This window comes from Tamandua tetradactyla, chromosome 3 (assembly GCF_023851605.1).
Source record: "Tamandua tetradactyla isolate mTamTet1 chromosome 3, mTamTet1.pri, whole genome shotgun sequence".
NCBI lineage: Eukaryota > Metazoa > Chordata > Mammalia > Pilosa > Myrmecophagidae > Tamandua > Tamandua tetradactyla.
In genome coordinates this window covers 170770723-170789784 of record NC_135329.1, presented here as the reverse complement: position 1 = coordinate 170789784, position 19062 = coordinate 170770723, and the positions used below count along the sequence as shown (strand labels likewise).

Below are 19062 nucleotides of genomic sequence, written 5' to 3'. Positions count from 1 at the left end.
ATGGCTGCTTTAATCTTTTTACTTGTAATTGGTTTGTTGAGGTTTTTCATTTCTTCTCAAATCAGTTTAGGTTGTTCATATGTTTCTAAGAAGTTGTTCATTTCATCTGCTGTTTAGTTGGTTGGCATGCAGTTGTTCTAGTTTCCTCTTATGATCTTTTAAATTTATTTGGGTTCTGTATTTATCATTTAGTTCTCTATTTTCTTATTGATCCACTCTCTAGATGTTCTATCTGTTGAAGAGAGAGAGTGTGTTGGAGTGCCTCCAACTATCATTGTAGATAAGTATATTACTCCCATCAGTCTCTCAATGCAGTTTGAAACTGCATTTTCATATACCGTAAAAATCTGGATTAATATTCAAAGACCATAAAAATCATCTGAAGTATACAATCATTGGCTTGTAGTATCATCATATAGTTGTACATACAACCCCTAGAGCAATTTCAGAACATTTTCACTTCTCCAGAAAAGGAATAAAAATTAAAAAGTCCACGTCCTCCCAGACCCCTTTTATCCCCCCCTACCCCCCCTCACCCCTCATTACTGACTGTTCTAGTTTGCTAGCTGCCGGAATGCAATATACCAGAAACAGAATGGCTTTTAAAACAGAGAATTTAATAAATTGCTAGTTTACAGTTCAAAGGCAGAGAAAATGTCTCAATTAAAACAAGTCTATAGATATGTCCAGTTTAAGGCATCAAGGGAAAGATACCTTGGTTCAAGAAGGCCAATGAAGTTCAATGTTTCTCTCTCAGCTGGAAGGGCACATGGCGAACATGGTGGTGTCTATTGGCTTTCTCCTGGCTCTACAAAAGGGACTCTCTCCAAAATGTTTCCTCTTTTAAAGGATTCCAGTAAGCAATGCCACCTTGAATGGGTGGAGACACATCTCCATGGAAATCATCTAATCAAAAGTTACCACCCACAATTGGGTGCTTCACATCTCCATGGGAACAACCAAAATGCTCCCACCCAGAAATATTGAATGAGGATTAAAGGACATGGCTTTTCTGGAGTCCACCACAGATTCAAACTGGCATACTGACCCATAGTAATGTTATAGTACATTTGTTTTTGTTGATGAAAGAATATTAAAATATTATTGTTAACTACAGTCCATAGTTCACAGTAGGCACATTTTTCCCCATATATCCCTCTAATATTAACCTTTCAACAGCATCATATATTTGTCCTAGTTCATAAAAAAATAGTTTTTATATCTGTACATATATATGTGTATTTTGCATATTTGTGCAGTTATCTAGTTCATGATATAATTTTTTATACATGTACAGTTAACCATGACATTGTCCATCACAAAGTTGACTTGTGTTATTATACAGGCCCAGGTTTTAACCTCCAACTTTCCTTCTGGTGACATACATGATTTTAAACTTTCCCTCTCCACCTTATTCAAACACCATTCATGACTGTTAATTATTATCACAATAACATGTTACCATACCTCTGTCCATTTTTTAAACTTTTTTATTGTGTAGTATAACATATATACAAAGGAAATAAATAAAAAAGCAATAGTTTTCAAAGCACTCTTCAACAAGTAGTTACAGGACAGATCCCAGAGTTTGTCATGGGCTACCCATACCACTCTCTCAGATTTTTCCTTGTAGCTGCTCCAGAATATAGGAGGCTAGAAGGCTTAAATATTTTTTTATCACCGCAATCGACTTTTTTCTTTCTTTTTTGTGAAAAATAACATATATACAAAAAAGCAATGAATTTCAAAGCAGAGCTCCATAATTAGTTGTGGAACATTTCAGAATTTGACATGGGTTACAATTCCACAATTTTAGGTTTTTACTTCTAGCTGTTCTAAGATACTGGAGACTAAAAGAGATATCAATTTAATGATTCAGCAATCATACTCATTTGTTAAAAACCTATTGTTCTAGTTGCTAGCTTTCTCTCCTGGCTTCCTGTTTCATGACGTTCCCAGGGAGACATTTTTCTTCTTCATCTCCAAAGGTCACTGGCTGGTGGACTCTGTTACTCATGGCTATGTCGTTCTGCTCTGCTCACTCTGAATCTCTCATTCTCCAAAATGTTTCCTCTTTTATAGGACCCCAGAAACTTATCAAGACCCACCCAAATGGGTGGAGACATGTCATCACCTAATCTAGTTTAACAACCACTCTTGATTAAATTGAATCTCCAGGGAAATGATTTGATTACAGATTCAAACATACAGCATTGAATAGGGATTATTCTGCTACTACAAAATGGGATTTTGATTAAAACATGGCTTTTCTAGGGTCCATACATTCTTTCAAAACAGCACATTCCACCCTCTGGACCCTAAAAAGGACATGTTTTCCCCATATACAAAATACATTAATTTTATAACAATATCAGAAATCCTTAAACCATTTCAGTAGAATACAAAATTAGAAACAGAAAGCAGCAGTACCATCCTTTCCAAGGGCCTAAGCAGAGGCCCAGCTCTCTCTAAATGCAACCTTAAGGGAACACTGGGGAGACCACTTTTTCTCAGCTCCAACCTTTCCAAGCATCGGGGCTGTATGTGGGCTTTCTGCCATCTCTGGGGCACACAAAAACCCTTCCATGTGGTGGCAGCCAGGCTTTCCCAACCTCCAAGGACTGGATTCCACACTCTCCAAGTCCTGAGGTGGCACGATTCTTCCACTGCAATGAAGTGGAATGCCCACCCTCTGCCTTCAGGGCAAACTCACCTGCTCTAAGTACTTGGGAGGGTCCACTCTCCTGGCCCAAGGTTTGACTTCAGACCTTAGCCTCCATTGTTCTGCCTCTGAAGCCATTTTACCTTTACTTTGTCCCTTTCCTGGGCCTTTTAGTCCAGACTGGCAGCAGTTCTGTTTATACAGACCCCATAACACTCTTATTGGCTTTCTATGTAGTAGGCAAGGATCATGCCCATCAGACAAAAGGAGTTTCCACAAATCCTTCCTAGATAACTCCATTTCCAATCCTGGTCTTTTCTAAAATGGCTGACTGATTCCACATTTGGTTAAATCCTAATGTGGGGCACTATTCTCTGGGGTCTCCTTTTCTGGAAGCCCAGAATTTTCCAGACCATCAATTTCTGGTTTCTTTGTACCAAAGAGTTTGGTTTTCAGCTTATCTCTTTCCTTCACATTTCACTATAAGCTGCAAGGAGAAACCAGGCTGCACTTTCCACATTTAGTTTGGAAATCTCCTCTGCTAAATATCGACATTCATGGCTTTTAAAATCTGCCTTCCAGCCAAAACCACTAGTCAATTTTGGTAGATTATCTGCCATTTTAAAACAATGTTTGTCTTCCTTCCAGTTTTCAATTACACATGCCTCATTTCTGTCTAGGGCCTTATCAGAGGTATCTTTTGAATCCACATTTATACCAACAGTCTCTTCAAAGCATTCTAGGCCTTCTCTATAAAGATCCTCAAGATTCTTCCAGAATCTTCCCCTTATGCACTTAAAAAGCCATTCCAACATGTTTGGTATTTGCAATCCACAGCAGCTTCCATTCTCAGTACCAAAATCTATTCTAGTTTGCAAGCTGCCGGAATGTGATATACCAGAAACAAAATGACTTTTAAAAAGGAGAATTTATTATATTGTAAGTTTACAGTTTGGAGGCTATGAAAATATCCAATCTATGGTAGTTTGAAGGCTATGAAAATGTCCAATCTTCAGCATCTAGGGAAAAATACCTTGGTTCAAGAAGGCCACTAACAATCAGGGTTTCCCTCTCAACTGGAAAGGCACATGGCAAACAGGGCAACATCTGCTAGCATTCCCTCCAGGCTTCTTGTTTCATGAAGCTCCCCCAGGGGTGTTTTCCTTCTTCATATCCAAAGGTCTCTAGCTGCATGGGCTCTGAAGCTTTTTCCAAAATGGTTCTTTCCACATTTAGTTTGGAAATCTTCTCTGCTAAATATCCAAGTTCATGGCTTTTAAAATCTTCCTTCCAGCCAAAACCACTAGTCAATTTTGGTAGATTATCTGCCATTAAAGGGCTCCAGTAAGAAATGCCACCTTGAATGGATGGAGGTACATCTCCATGGAAACCATCTAACCAAAAGTTAGCACCCATAATTGGGTGGGTCACATCTCCATGGAAACAATCAAAAAGCTCCCACCTAGCATACTGAATGACGATTAAAGAACTTGGCTTTTCTGGGGTACACATCAGAGTCAAATCAGTACAGGTATTACTTTATTGATACAGGTATCCATGGGTGGTTCAAAACAAGAAAATCAACAGAGTAATACACCACATTAACAAATCAAAAGGGAAAAACCACGTAATCATCTTGATTGACACAGAAAAGGCATTTGACAAAATTTAGCATCCTTTCATGATAAAAACACTTCAAAAAGTAGGAATCAAAGGAAAAAATTGTTTTAATAACTTTTTTTGTATAATATAACATATATACAAAGCAAAGAAATAAAAAAGAAATATTTTTTAAAGCACTCTTCAAGAAGTAGTTACAGGACAGATCCAAGAGTTTGTCATAGGGCTACAATACGATCCTCTCAGATTTTTCCTTCTAGCTGTTCCAGAATATAGAAGGCTAGAAGGCATAAATATTTTATCATCATAATCAACTTATTTTTCTTTTTCATGAAATATAACATATTGTATAATTCCTATGTTGTTGGATTTGATTTGCAACTGTTTGTTAAGGATTTTTGCATCTATATTCATTAGAGAGTTTGGTCTGAAGTTTTCTTTTCTTGCAGTGACTTTATCCAGATTTGGTAGTAGGGTGATGTTGGCTTCATAGGTGAGTTAGGTAGTGTTTCCTCTTCAATGTTTTGGAAGAGTCTGAGCAGGAATAATGCTAATTTTTCTTGGAATGTATGGCAAAATTTGCGTGTAAAGCCTCTGATCCTGGGCTTTTCTTGTTGGGAGTTTTGATGATAGATTCAATTTCTTTACTTGTGATTGGCTATTGAGATTGTCTATTTCTTCTTGAGTCAGTGTAGGTTGTTCATGTGTTTCTAGTAAGTTTTTTATGTCATCTAAGTTGTCTAGTTTGTTGGCCTACAGGTGTTCATAATATTCTCTTATGATCTTTTTAATTTCTTCAGGGTCCGTGGTAATGCCATCTCATTTCTGATTTTATTTTATTTGCAGCTTCTCTCTTCTTGTTTTTGTCAGTCTAGTTACAGGTTTGTTGGTTATATTGAGCTCAATGAATCAATTTTGGTTTTATTGATTCTTTCTATTGCTTTCTTATTCCCCAATTCATTAATTTCTGCTCTAATTTTTGTTATTTCTTTCCTTCTGTTTGCTTTGTGATTAGTTTGCTGTTTCTTACTTCAGTTTTTCCAGTTATTCAGTTAGGTCATTGGTTTTAGCTTTCTTCCTTTTTAATGTAGGTTTTTAGGGCTATAAATTTCCCTTTCAGTACTGCCTTCACTGCATCCTATGATTTTTTTTTTTTTTTTTTTTTTTGCATGGGCAGGCACTGGGAATTGAACCCGGGTCTCTGGCATGGAAGGCGAGAATTCTGCCATTGAGCCACCATCACACTGCCCTATCCTATGATTTTTGATATATTGTGACACTGTGACTTTGCTTTCATTTGCCTCAAGGTATTTACTGATTTCTCTTGGAATTTCTTCTTTGACCCTCTGTTTAAGATCTGGTTATTTAACCCCCATATATTTTGTATTCCATGGTTCTCTGATTCTTATTGTTTTCGAGCTTCATTCCATTATGGTCAGAGAATGTGCTTTGAATGATTTCAAACTCCTAAAATTTATTCAGACCTGTTTTGTCCCCTAGCCTATGGTCTATCCTGGGAAGTGTTTCATGAGTACTTGAGAAGAATGTATATCCTGCTGTTTTGAGTGCAATGTTCTATACATGTCTGTTAGGTCTAGTTCATTTATCATATTATTTAGGTTCTCTCTTTATTATGCTCTGTTTAGATGGTTATCTACTGGAGAGAGTAGTGTGATGAAATCTCTCTTTGCCCATTACTCTCCTCTGTTTTGTCAGTGTTTGAGTTGTGTATTTTGGGGCTCTTGGATTAGAGGCATAGATACTTATGATTGTTAACTCTTTTTAGTGGATTTCTCTCTTTTTTAAAATATAGTGTCCTTTAGCTCATAATTTTTTTTCCATTTGAAGTCTATTTTGTGTGATATTGGTATAGCTACCCTGTTTTTGTTTGTCTCGTTTTTCTTTTTAGGTGTGTACTTGCATGGAGTATTTTTTTCTATCTGTTCATTTTAAACTTACTTGTATCTTTGGTTCTAAAATCGGTCCCTTGTAAACAGCATATAGATTAATCACTTTTTAAAAATCCCTTCTGCCCACTTGTGTCTTTTGATTAGGGAGTTGAATTCATTAACATTAGTACTATAAAAGCCATACTTACTTTGACCATTTTATCCTTTGGCTTTTATTTGTCAAATCTATTATTTTTCTTTTTATCCTTTTTAATTGCACTTACTGATATCTGTCATTTCTATACTCTACTACAAGCATCTGTCTCCTGTCCTTTTATATATTTTTTCCAGCCAGAAGAGCTCTGTTTAGTATTTTTTTTTGCAGGGCAGGTCTCTTGTTCACAAATTCCTTAGCTTTTGTTTATCAGTGTATATTTTAATCTCTTCTTCATGTACGAAGGACAGCTTTGATGGATAAAGAATCATTGGCTGGCAATATTTCTCTATTAATATCGTAAAATATATATTACTGTCATGGTTCCAGATGAACAGTCAGCACTTATTCTTAAGTGGCTTCCCCTGCAAGCGGTGAATCGCTTTTCTATTTCTGCTTTAAGGATTCTCTCTTTCTGCTGTAGAATTCTCTCCTTCCGTTCAACATTTAACAGTCTGATTAGTGTATATCTTGGAGTGGGTTTGTTTTGATTTATTCTATTTGGATTTGCTGAGCTTCTTTGATTTGCACATTTATGTCTTTTATAAGGGTTGGGAAATTTTCTGCAGTTATCTCATCATATATTCTTCCTTTGCCCTTCTCTTCTTCTGAGACACTATGATTCATACATATATTTGTGAATTTTGTGTTGTCAATCATTTCCTTGAGATCCAGTTCAAAAATATCTATTTTTTCTCCATTTGTTCTTATGCGTATTTGAATTCAGTTGTTCTGTCCTCCAGTTTGCCCGATCGTTTCTTCTACTTCTTCAAATTTGCTGCTGTGTCTCTAATGTATTTCACATTTCGTCTACACTATTTTTCATTTTTGTAAGATCTGCTATTTTTCTATTCTTTTAAATTCTTCTTTATGGTCTTCTAGTGTTTTCATGATATTATCTATCTTTTTACTATCTCATTGATGTTATTTAGGAGTTTTGTTTGAATATTTTTGATTAAATGTTCCAAATCCTCTCCTCTTTTTGATAGTTTTGCTTGGTTTTATCTTCTTGTTCCTTGATATGCATTTTGATTTTTTTGTGAAACTATGATGCCCATGGTTTCTGGGCATCTAATGATCTTGATAAGATTATTTTGAAAATTGGTTTCCCTCTATAGTCTTAAGATTTTGTTGTTGCTTGGGTTCATGTTGAATGTCCCCTTTGGCACTTGGTTTGTCTGTACTTCCCAGCCAAAACTAAGGCCAGGGTCTTGGCCAGGGGTGTAATACCTTCCGGAAGGGTCTTACATGTTGGGCAGAAAAGCAGTTTGCCAGATTGTACTCTCCCAGCTTTCCCAGCAGATGGTCATCTTGGGCCACCTATTCCCAATAATCCCACTTCTCCCCAACTGCAGCAACCTGCTAGGCAAGAGTCCAAACCGGATCAAGGTCCAGTTCATGGTTGCAGGATGCCAGAGGGTTGCCTTCTCCAGTCAAATGTTAGATCAGGACTTTTCTGTGTCTCCATCATTTCCCAAAGGGAAGGCCTCCGTATCTCTCCCATATCTGGGGGTGCCCAAAGCTGCTGACCTTAGGGGTGGGAGTTGAGTGCTGGGTACTTCAGTGAAGACTCTGCTTGTGGGTACAATAGAGCTGCTCTCAGATTTTCACATGGGAAGACCCTAGGTTGTGGGACTGAGAGTGTTAACTTCACCAGCCAGTTACTGAAATAGGATGTAGCCACATGTCCTCAGTGAGCACAATCCAGGCTGATGCACAGCTTCCAGCCTTGAGGGTGGGAGACGGGGACAGTGGAGCTCACTTTCTCCCTTGTCCCCACCTCTTCATTCCTGGGAGTAGCCCAGCTATGACTGACCTAGGCCCCTTCACAGAAAGGGTCAAGGTTGCAGGACCCAGAAGGTCTCCCTCCCTGGCCAACCAATAAAACAGTATTGTTCTACATTGCCCTTCTCCTGAGGGGAGGACCTCCTTGTCTTCCTCAGATCTGATCTATGCACCTGAAGTAGTCAGCCTCAGGGATTGTCGGTAGGTACTGTGAACCATGCTGGTATCTGTATGTGGATATAATGATCTGTTGGCTTCCAGATCTCACATGTAAAGACTCTAGGCTGCAGGACTGAGAGATAACTTCAATGGCTAGTAGATAAACTGGGGGTAAGCTACATTTCTTGGCTAACAAGACTCAAGTTGACATACAGCTGCCAGTCTTGGGGGATGAGGTGCATTTGAGTTTCTCTCTATCTCTCAGTGGTAGTTTCTTCACTTTTTCATCCAGATCTTCCTTATATGTTACAGTGCTCCTTCCCTGGTCTCCCAAGCCCTGGAATCACTGTTTTGGACAGTTTCTGCCTGTTCTTTATTTGTATTTGAGTTCTGCCTGTCTTTATTCCACCATCTTCCCAGAAGTCTCCCTAGGCTGCTTTTCACTTTCATGACAAAGTCCTCTGAAGCAGAAAATATTCATTTTTTTCTTCAATGATTTTTTAAATTGAGATATAATCATCTAAAGTGTACACTTAGTGGTTCACAATATCATCATAAAGCTGTGCATTCATCATTACAATAGATTTTTAAACATTTCATTATTCCAAAATAATACAAGAATAAAAATAAATATCCCATAACCCCAATACAAAAATATATATATTTTTCTTATTCGTCTGTTCATACACTGGATAAAGGAAGTATCACTTACAAGATTTTCACACTCACCCATTCACACTTTAAAAGCTCTATAGTTATTCAATCATCTTCTAGAATCAAGGCTACAGTTCAATAGTTTCAGGTATTTCCCTCTAGTAACTCTAATATACCAAAAACTGAAAAGGGATAACTATATACTGTATAAGAACAACCTCCAGAAAGACCTCCTAGCCCCTGAAACTTTATTCTGTTTCATTTTCCTTCTCACTTTTGTCAAGAAGGCTTCCTCATTCCCAAGATGCGAGGGCCAGGCTCATCCCCAGGATTCATGTCCCATGTTGCCAGGGAGGTTTACACCCCTGGGAGTCATGTCCCATGTAGGGGAGAGGGCAGTGAGTTCACCTGTGGAGCTGGCTTACAGATAGAGGCCTGATCTGAGCCATGAAAGGGTTCTCTGGGGGTGACTCTTAGGCTTAATTTTAAGTAGGCTTAGCCTATCCTCTGCGGGGTTAAGTTTCATATGAACAAGCCCCAGGAATGGGGGCTCAGCCTATTGCTTTGGTTGTCCCCACTTCTTGTGAGAATATCAAGAATTCTCCACTTGGGGAAATTGAATTTCTCCCTTTCTCACCATTCCCCAAGGGGAGTTTGCAAATTCTTTTTTATTCACTGTTCAAATCACTCTGGGATTTATCAGGGCATCGCTCTGGACAAACCTACAAAATCTTATGCCCAACTCAAGGTTCCATGTACTTATAGTGTTCAATTAAGCTTTCGACATAAGTTATATCAGGAAATGTACTAGTCGAAATACAAATTTTGTACCAAATAAACATTTTGCTTTAGTCTCACACATAAAGTTTTAAAATACTAATTACCATCTATTTTCATCACCCTGCAGTAATGACACTCCTTTGTTCTTCCTCATGCAAAAACATTTTTAAATTTGTACATTTAGTCACTATCATTATACACTCTAGGCGTTCCTAGATTATACCATCTTAGTCTTTATCGTATATCTTTCCTTCTGATTTCATTTGTGCCCCCAGGCCTCCTCCCTCTATCATTCTCACATTCAGCTTCATTCAGTGTTCTAACATTATTGTATTACAATTAGGTAATATTGTGCTATCCATTTCTGAATTTTTACAATCAGTCCTGTTGTACAATCTGTATCCCCTCAGCTCCAATTACCCAATATCTCCCCTATTTCTATCTCCTGATGGTCTCTGTTACCAACTGAAATTCTCCAAGTTCATTCACTAATGTCAGTTCATATCAGTGAGACCATACAGTATTTGTCCTTTTGTTTCTGGCTAATCTCACTCAGCATAATGTCCTTAAGATCCATCCATGTTGTTACATACTTCATAACTTTATTCCGTCTTACATCTGCATAATATTCCATCATATGTATATACCACTCATCTGTTGATGGACATTTTGGCTGTTTCCAACTCTTGGCAATTTTAAATAATGCTGCTATAAACATTGGTGTGCAAATGTCTGTTTGTGTCTGTCCTCATGTCCTCTGAGTAGATATGCAGCATGGTATTGCCGGGTCATATGGTGATTCTATAAAAAAGTATTCAATTTTAAGGAGATCACATTTACCTATTTCTTCTTTCAATGTTGTTGCTTAGGGAGTAGGGTATAATAAACCACCTCCTAACATAAGATCTTAAGGATGCTTTCCTATATTTTCTTTTAGGAGTTTTATGTTCCTAGCTCTAACATTTCGATCTTTGATCCATTTTGAGTTAATTTTTGGATATAGTGTGAGATAGGGGTCCTCTCCCTTTCATTCTTTTGTTATGGGTATACAGCTCTCCCAGCACTATTTGTGGAAGAGGCTGTTCTGACTTGACTTGACTTGGCTGCCTTGTTGAAAATCAACCGAGTGTATATGTGAGGGTCTGTTTCTGAACTCTCAATTCATTTCCATTGGTGAATATATCCATATCCTTATGCCAGTGTTATGCTGTTATTCAATCACCTGTGCTGTTTTGACCACAGCAGTTTTGTAAAATACATTTTTGGCGGGGGGCGGGGGGGGGGCGGGGAATCAGTGTTTTTTATTTATGAAGAAAAACAGTAAAGGAAGTTTAAAGCTAATAAGCTGGAGATAGGAGTGAAGGTGGAAATCCAGAGGGTAGAGAGAGGAGGATGATCTACAAGAGGGAGGGACAGGGGAGAGCTCTGGCTCTAGGGAAGCTGAAGGGTCCCAGCCTCTAACCTGGCATCCTGATGGCCAGCATCACCCTCCCACAAAAGCTCAAATCAGTGGGCCGGCAGTTGGGCCTCTTGCTGCCCACTCTCGGAGAAGGGTTTTCGAGGAGACTGATTTCACAGCTCAAGGAGGCTGGAATGACAGGGGAACCAAGGCCAGATAGCGCCCAACAGCACTGCCATCTTCCCTCACTGTGGTCTTAGCAGCCTAGGCCCAGATCAGGAAAATGAAGTCCTGGTTGATGAGGAAGATGAATCAAAGGCTGGCAATCTCCACCACAGAACTGTTGCTGAGGTGCCACTGAAGCCATACAGCATAGGTTGTCCACTGTAGATGGGCTGCTGACCCTCACTGGCAATGTAGAAATCACCATTGTTCTTCAGCTCGATGATACCTTGCTTCTGGGAGATCTTCCAGGCTGGACCCTCCAGAGACAGGTCCACATCAACCTGGTTATTCTTGGTTGCTTTGCCCAAGGTGATTTCATAGGAATGCATCAGGTAGCACACCAGCGTCTGGTTGTCGAAGTCTGGAGAGCTCATAACTGTGATGCTGTCTACCAGCACCTGCCACTTATGCAGTTCTTGTTTCAGCTGCCAAATCTGACTTCTGGCACCAGTCAGCCACCATCAGCTCATGTTCCAGGACCTCATTTTGTATGTCCTTGAGTTTACTGTCATCAGTCAGGTCCTCTGCATCAGAGAAGTCCAACACTTGGTCCCCCTTTGGCAGTGGTTGCACTATGTGGTCCTCCAGAAGTTAGTACTGCTTCATGAGCTGCCAGTGGGTCTACAGAGCTTTGGGCAGTGAGCATCAGGTTGAAGACATTGGGTGTCTGTACAGCAGATTCTGGAAGATCTCCAAGATGCACTGGCTGGTCAATCCCACTTAGCTCAGCAGCTGTCCCTCAGTATTCTTAAACAGGGCCTTGATCTGGATGGTTGCAATAGCCTCTGGGTACAGCTGCCTCATGGCCTGACAGGCCAGCTTGGAGATGACTGGATCATACAGCAGGGTATACCAGTGCTCCTGGACTTCCTGAAGGATGAAGTGGCAGCTGAATTTCATGTCCAAATGGTAAGATGTCAGTCATGTCATGGGTCTACAATACAGCATTGATGAGCAGGAGGTAATCCACAAGCTTCCCGAGGCCCAGTTCCTTGGTCACCTGAAGTGGCACTTGCTCTTCTTTACCAGCTTGGTGAGTCCAGGAGTAGATGCTGGGCTGGGAGGCACAGGAGTGCTGGGGGCCTTTGACACCATCTTCTCCTCACTAGAGGAGGGCTCACTCCCTGAACAGCAGCATGATTCCACCCTACTGGCCCCATTCGCCTGAGTAGAGGACTTATCCAGGCTGTTATCCACCAGCTCAGCATCAAACTTCTTCCTTTTGATGAACTTGGAAGAGCTTCTCTGTTTAGGGTGCACAAGGCCTGAGAGGAGGCTCACTTCTGCCCTGCCAGCAACTCCTCATCCTCTGAGTGGTTGGCTGCACCTGATGCCATCAGGGTTGAATCTAACAGCCCCTGAGAATTTTTGTACATTCTCTTACAGAATAAGAGAATGTACAAAACCAACCACAGGGCTGGGAGGGAGGGTCCCACAGGCTCATAAAAGGATTCTGAGCCAGGTAAGCTTAGAGGCTGAGAGGAGATTCATTCCTAAGCTGCCAGCTGCAGCTTAAAGGCTGACAGGCAACTCATTCCTAAACTGCTAGCTCCAACAACCTCTCTATAGAGATGGCAGCAGCCACAGGGCCAAAGGCAGCTTCCGTGAGATCTGTAATAAGTCAATAAGTGTGAGTCCTCTCATTTCATTTTTTTTTCTTAAGATGTTTTTGGCTATTCAGGACACCTACCCTTTCCAAATAAATTTGATGATTGGTTTTTCCATTTCTGCAAAGTGAGGAATTTTGATTGGGATTGCACTGAATCTGTAAATTAAATTGAGCAGAATCGACATCTTACCTATATTTAGTCCTCTGAACCATGAACATGGAGCGTCCTTTCATTCAGGTCTTCCTTGATTTCTTTTGGCAATGTTTTACAGGTCATTTACATCCTTGGTTAAATTTATTCCTAGATATTTTATTCTTTAAATTGCTATTATAAATGGATTTTTTCCCTTGATTTCCTCTTCAGATTGCTCCTTACTAGTACATACAAAGATTATTGAGTTTTGTGTGTTGATCTCATGTTCCATCACTTTGCTGAACTCATTTATTAGCTCTAGTAGCTTTGTTGCAGGTTTTTCTGGACTTTCTAAATATAGAATCATGTCATCTACAAATAATGAAAATTTTACTTCTACCTTTCCAATTTGGATGCCTTTTATCTCCTTTTCTTGCCTGACCGTTCTAGCTAGAACTTCCAGCACAATGTTAAATAACAATGGCAACAGTTGGCTTCCTTGTCATGACCCAGTTCTTACAGGGAAAACTCTGATGTTTCACTATTGAGTATGATGTTAGCTGTTCTACCTGATTTTTTTAGAGAGAGTTTTTCAAGATACAGAACTCATGGTTGGCAATTTTTTGGCTTTCAGCACTTAAAATATATCATCCTTATAAGAAAACAGGGGCCTAGATTGTAGCAGACACATTTATTTAGTCTTGAGTGGTAATTGTTATTTCTGAATTTTAAAAGGCTGTTTTATATATCTATAACCTGGTATTTAGAGATGGGGTGAAGCCAATCAGGTCAAGATTAAAGTGGTTCAGAACACAGGGGTAAGGAAGACATTGTCTATGTTTTAGAACCACACCTACTCTTTGAGATCAAAGGAAGAAAGGTTTATTTTGTCCAAAACCTAAATTTTCTGTAGCACATAGTCTAACTCAACCTGTCTGGATAGCTCATTTGAACAAATGAAAGATAGGGAGCCCAGAATAAGAATGAAGGCCTTTAATCCTGTATAGCTTAATGTAATATCTAGATACATTCTAGAATATATTAAGCAGATAATCAAAAGTATTGGCAAGATCCCTTGAAGGATAGGAGAAAAAATATAGAACTGTTAAACTTTGCCAACAGTTAATCCCCTGATATTGTGCCAAACATTATGGATACCCAAATCAATAGGCCAAGCCCTTGTACTTGAGGCCTACTCTTGTGAAGCTTAAATAGGTAGTGGAGAAGCTTAGCCTACCTATATATGCCTAAGAGTTATTTCTGGAGGACCTCTTTTGTTGCTCAGACATGGCCTCACTCTCTGCAAACCCAACTCTGGAAGTGAAATCATTGCCATCCTCCTTATGTGGGACATGACATCCAGGGGTAAAAGTTTCTATGGTGGTGTGGGAGATGACTCTTAGGGATGAGTCCAGCCCTGGCACTGTGGGATCAATAATTCCATTCTGACAAAAAGGGGGAAAAGAAGTGTAATAAAGGATCAGTGGCTGGGAAAGTTCAAATAGAGTTGAAAGGCTACTCTGGAGGTTGCTCTTATGCAAGCTTCAGTTAGACCAATTATTGCTACCTATCATAACTTCCCAACCCCCAACCAGGACCGTTCTAGTCAATCCTAAAGAACACTTAGGGCAATATATAAGATTCTACAAGGGTTCCATGCTATAGAGTAACTTTCCAGAAACCTACAACCTCCATCTGGGTCCCTGGACCAGATAAGTCCTGAAACCTAGAGGCTCCAGCCTCTCCAGAACATCAGCTAATTCTATCTCCCTACCCCATATTATTGACAGCCCCTTCTAACATGAAAAAATTAGAATGACCATAGCCCCAATACCCCTCAAGAGAAGGATAGAAAGATCAAAGGTGATGGTGGTGTTATATGGAGAAGGTAGTTTTAACAAATGAATATGATTGAATTGTTAAATTGATATTTCTTTTAGTCTCCATTATCTTAGAGCAGCTAGAAGTAAAAACCTAAAGTTGTGGAATTGTAACCCATACCAAACTCTGAAATCTGTTCTACAACTAATTGTTGGGTGTGCTTTGAAATTTATTGCTTTTTTGTATATATGTTATTTTTCACACACACAAAAAAGTCAATTGTGATGATAAAAAAAATACTTATTCCTTCTAGTCTCCTATATTCTGGAGTCGCTAGAAGGAAAAATATGAGAGGATGGTATCGTAGCCCATGACAAACTCTGGGATCTGTCCTATAACTCCTTGTTGAAGAGTGCTTTGAAAACTATTGCTTTTTTCTTTCTTTACTTTGTACATACGATATATGATAAAAAAAAAAAGTTAAAAAATACATATATCATGCCCCTGCATTCTTGCCTTCATGGTTTCTGATGAGAAATAGGCACTTATCCTTATTGAAGGTCCCTTGTATGTGACATGTTACTTCTCTTGCAGTTTTCAGAACTCTCTCTTCATCTTTTGTATTCAATAGTTTGATTATAATATGTTGTGTCATTGGTCTGTTTGTGTTATCCATTTGGAGATCATTCTGTGTCATGGAGTTCACTGAGTGTCTTCTGTATGTATATTCATGTCTTTCATGAAATTTGTGAGCCCTGATGCATCTCACTCTGGCCTTTATCATGACTTTTTGCTATCAATTATTCACTCCTGAAGTTTTTTACCTTTAGAGCAGTTTTATTGAGATATATTCACATACCATACAATCCATCTAAAGTGTACAACCATTGTCTTCTAGTATATACACAGAATTGTGTTACATCATCATAATCAATTCTAAAACTGTTTTTTCTGAAGAGGGTTCACTATGTTATACAGTCCCATGTTTCATCCTGTGGGTTTCTATTTAGTGACATAAACATGATCCTAAACTTTCCCTTTCAATTATAATTACACTCATATATTACTGCTGTCGTTGCACTTATTATAATGGGCTCCAATCTCTTCTATCCACTTCCCAACACTTAAAATCAACCTTATTACATATTCTGCACAAATTAAGCATCAGCTCCCTGCTCTCTGCTCTCATTCTATCTTCTGGTGACCTATATTCTAAATCTTAACACCAGGAGTTTGCTAGTTATATTTAGTTCATATTAGTGAGGTCATACAATATTTGTCCTTTGGTGTCCAACTTATTTCTCTCAACATGATGTCCTCAAGGTTTATCCATGTGGTCACATGTACCACGACTTCATTTCTTCTTACAGATGCATAATATTTCATCATATGCATATATCACATTTTATTTATCCATTCATCAGGTGCGGGACACTTGGGTTGTTTCCATCTTCTAACAACTGTAAATAATGCCACTAAGAACATTGTTGTGCAAATGTCTGTTCATGCCCTTCCTTTCAGTTCTTCTGAGTATATACCTCGTATCAGGATTGCCAGATAAATGGCATTTCTATACTTAGCTACTTGAGGAACTGCCAAATTGTCTTCCATAGAGGAGGCATCATTCTACATCCCCATGAACAGTGAATAAGTGTTTTGATTTCTCCACATTCTCTCCAACACTTTTAGTTTTCATTTGTATTTCCCTAATGGCTAGTGATTTCCAACATCTTTTCATGTGCTTTTTAGCCATTTGTATATCCCCCTTGTTAAAATGTCTATTCATGTTTTTTTTTTCCCATTTCAATACTGGGCTGTTTGTCTTTTTATTGTTGACTTTTTGGATCTCTTTATATATTCTGGATATTAAACTCTTATTGAAGTATGGTTTCCAAATATTTCTTCCCATCAAATAGGCTGTCTTTTTACTTTATTGACAAAGTCCTTTGAAAGACAAAAATACTCAGTTTTGAGGAGATCCCATTTATGTGTTTTTTTCTTTCACTGCTTGTGCTCCAGTTGTAAGGTCAAAGAAACTACCTCCTACCACATCTCTTTTTTTCTTAAAATAGTTGTATTCACACACCATACAATCCATCCTAAGTGTACAGTCAATGGCTTTTGATATAATCAAATAATTATACATTCACTATCACAGTCAATATGATGACATTCTTATTCATTCTGGGAAAAATTCCATACCTTTTATATCTCCCTATTACTGACATTTAGCATTGGCATTAAGGAAAGAATATTTCAATGTTACTGTTAACTATAGAATGTGGTTTGTGTTAATTATGTCTTTTCCCAAATAGTACCCTATTAACACCTTTGTGATAGTGACATAGTTCCAGTTTGTGTAAGAACTTTCTTATATTTGTACAATTAAACACCGTTATCATCCATTTCAGGTTTCCCTAAGTTATACAGTCCCAGTAATTTATCCTCTAGTTTTCCTTATGGCGACACACATCACCCAAGCCTTCCTTTTCAATCACACTCACAGTGTTCTTAATTACACTTACTGTACTGAGCTACTAACACACAGTATTGTGCTATCCATTTCTAAACATTTACAATCAATCTTATTAAACATTCTGTGCTCCTTAAGCATCAATTGCCCACTCTCTATCCTCTATCTCTTGGTAACCACAGTCTCTTCAGCACTTGTATTTTTCTGATTGTTTTAAAACCATTTAAAAACATATACTACCACCAGATCATAAAGGTGCTTCCCTCCCTTTTCTTTTAGGAGCTTTATGGTTCTGGCTTTTATATTTAGGTCTTTGATCCATTTTGAGTTAATTTTTGCATATAGTGTAAGATAGGGGTCCTCTTTCATTCTTTTGGGTATGGATTACCTATTCTACCAGGACCATTTGTTGAAGAGACTGCAGTGTCCCACATGAGTGGACTTGGGGAGCCTTGTCAAAAATCCAATTGACCATAGACGTTAGGGTCTATTTTTGAACTTTCAATTCAATTCCACTAGTCAAAATGTCTATCTTTGTACCAAATCCATGCTGTTTTGTCACTGTAGCTTTGTAGTATGCTTTAAAGTCAGGAATTAAGAATCATCCATCTTCATTTTTCTTTTTCAAGGTGTTTTTGGCTCTTCGTGGCCCTTCACCTTTCCAAATAAATTTGGTTATTGTCTTTTCCAAATCTTTGAAGTAGGTCCTGGAATTTTTTTCGGGATTGTGTTGAATCTGTAAATCAATTTGGGTAGAATCAACTTCTTAATATTTAGTCTACCACTTCATGAATACGGTATGTCCTTCCATTTATTTAGGCCTGCCTTGATTTCTTTTAACAATGTTTTGTAGTTCTCTGTGTATAGATCCTTTACATCCTTGGTTAAATTTATTCCTAGGTATTTCTTTTAGTTTGTCTTGTTAATGGACTTTTTCCCCTGATTTCCTCAGATTGCTCATTATCAGTGTATTGAAACACTACCAAATTTGTGTCTTAATCTTGTATCGTGTTACTTTGCTGAACTCCTTTATCAGGCCAATGGCTTTGTTATAATAGATATTTTGGGACTTTCTAGGTATAGGATCAAGTTGATGGAGAAGTCATAAAATATTGCCAACATGGCTGCCGTGGCTGATGCAAGGCAACACAAAATGGCCTAACCCACAACTGGCTTTCTTCCCGGAACTGGTGGTGGTTCGTGCCAAAAGCGCTAACCTTAAATCTGCTCTTCACGCTAGCAACAACGGTGACCAATCCCAGCCCGACACATAAATCTGCCCTCCACCCTAGCAACAACGGTGACCAATCCCAGCCGGACAGGTGCCCCTGCATGCTCACAGCCTCTATAAGCCTGTGCACTTCCTCAATAAAGCAGCCGCCTTCCACTCACCCCTGAGGGTTGTCTCCTGAGTCGGTTCTTCATGACTGTGTGCTGTGTGCTTGACTCAGTACGGCCGCTTACCCCCAGCCATCAGCTACCTGACATCAAGTCATGCGAAAATAGTGAAAGTGTTAATTCCTCCTTTCCAATTTTGATGACTCTCATTTTTCTTGCCTAACTGCTCTAGCTAGAACTTCCGGTTATGATGTTGAATAACAGTGGTAACCATGGGCATCCTTGTCTTGTTTCTGACCTT

The 19062-nt window shown here is 38.8% G+C and overlaps 1 protein-coding gene and 1 pseudogene across 13 annotated transcripts in view; both read right to left on the bottom strand.

The window, feature by feature from the left end:
- The window catches only part of CCDC150 (coiled-coil domain containing 150), a 170898-nt gene that overhangs the window by 31047 nt on the left and 120789 nt on the right, over positions 1–19062 (bottom strand). The gene's annotated exons all lie outside the window — the stretch shown is intronic.
- LOC143676833 (microspherule protein 1 pseudogene) lies at positions 11343–15037 on the bottom strand (annotated as a pseudogene).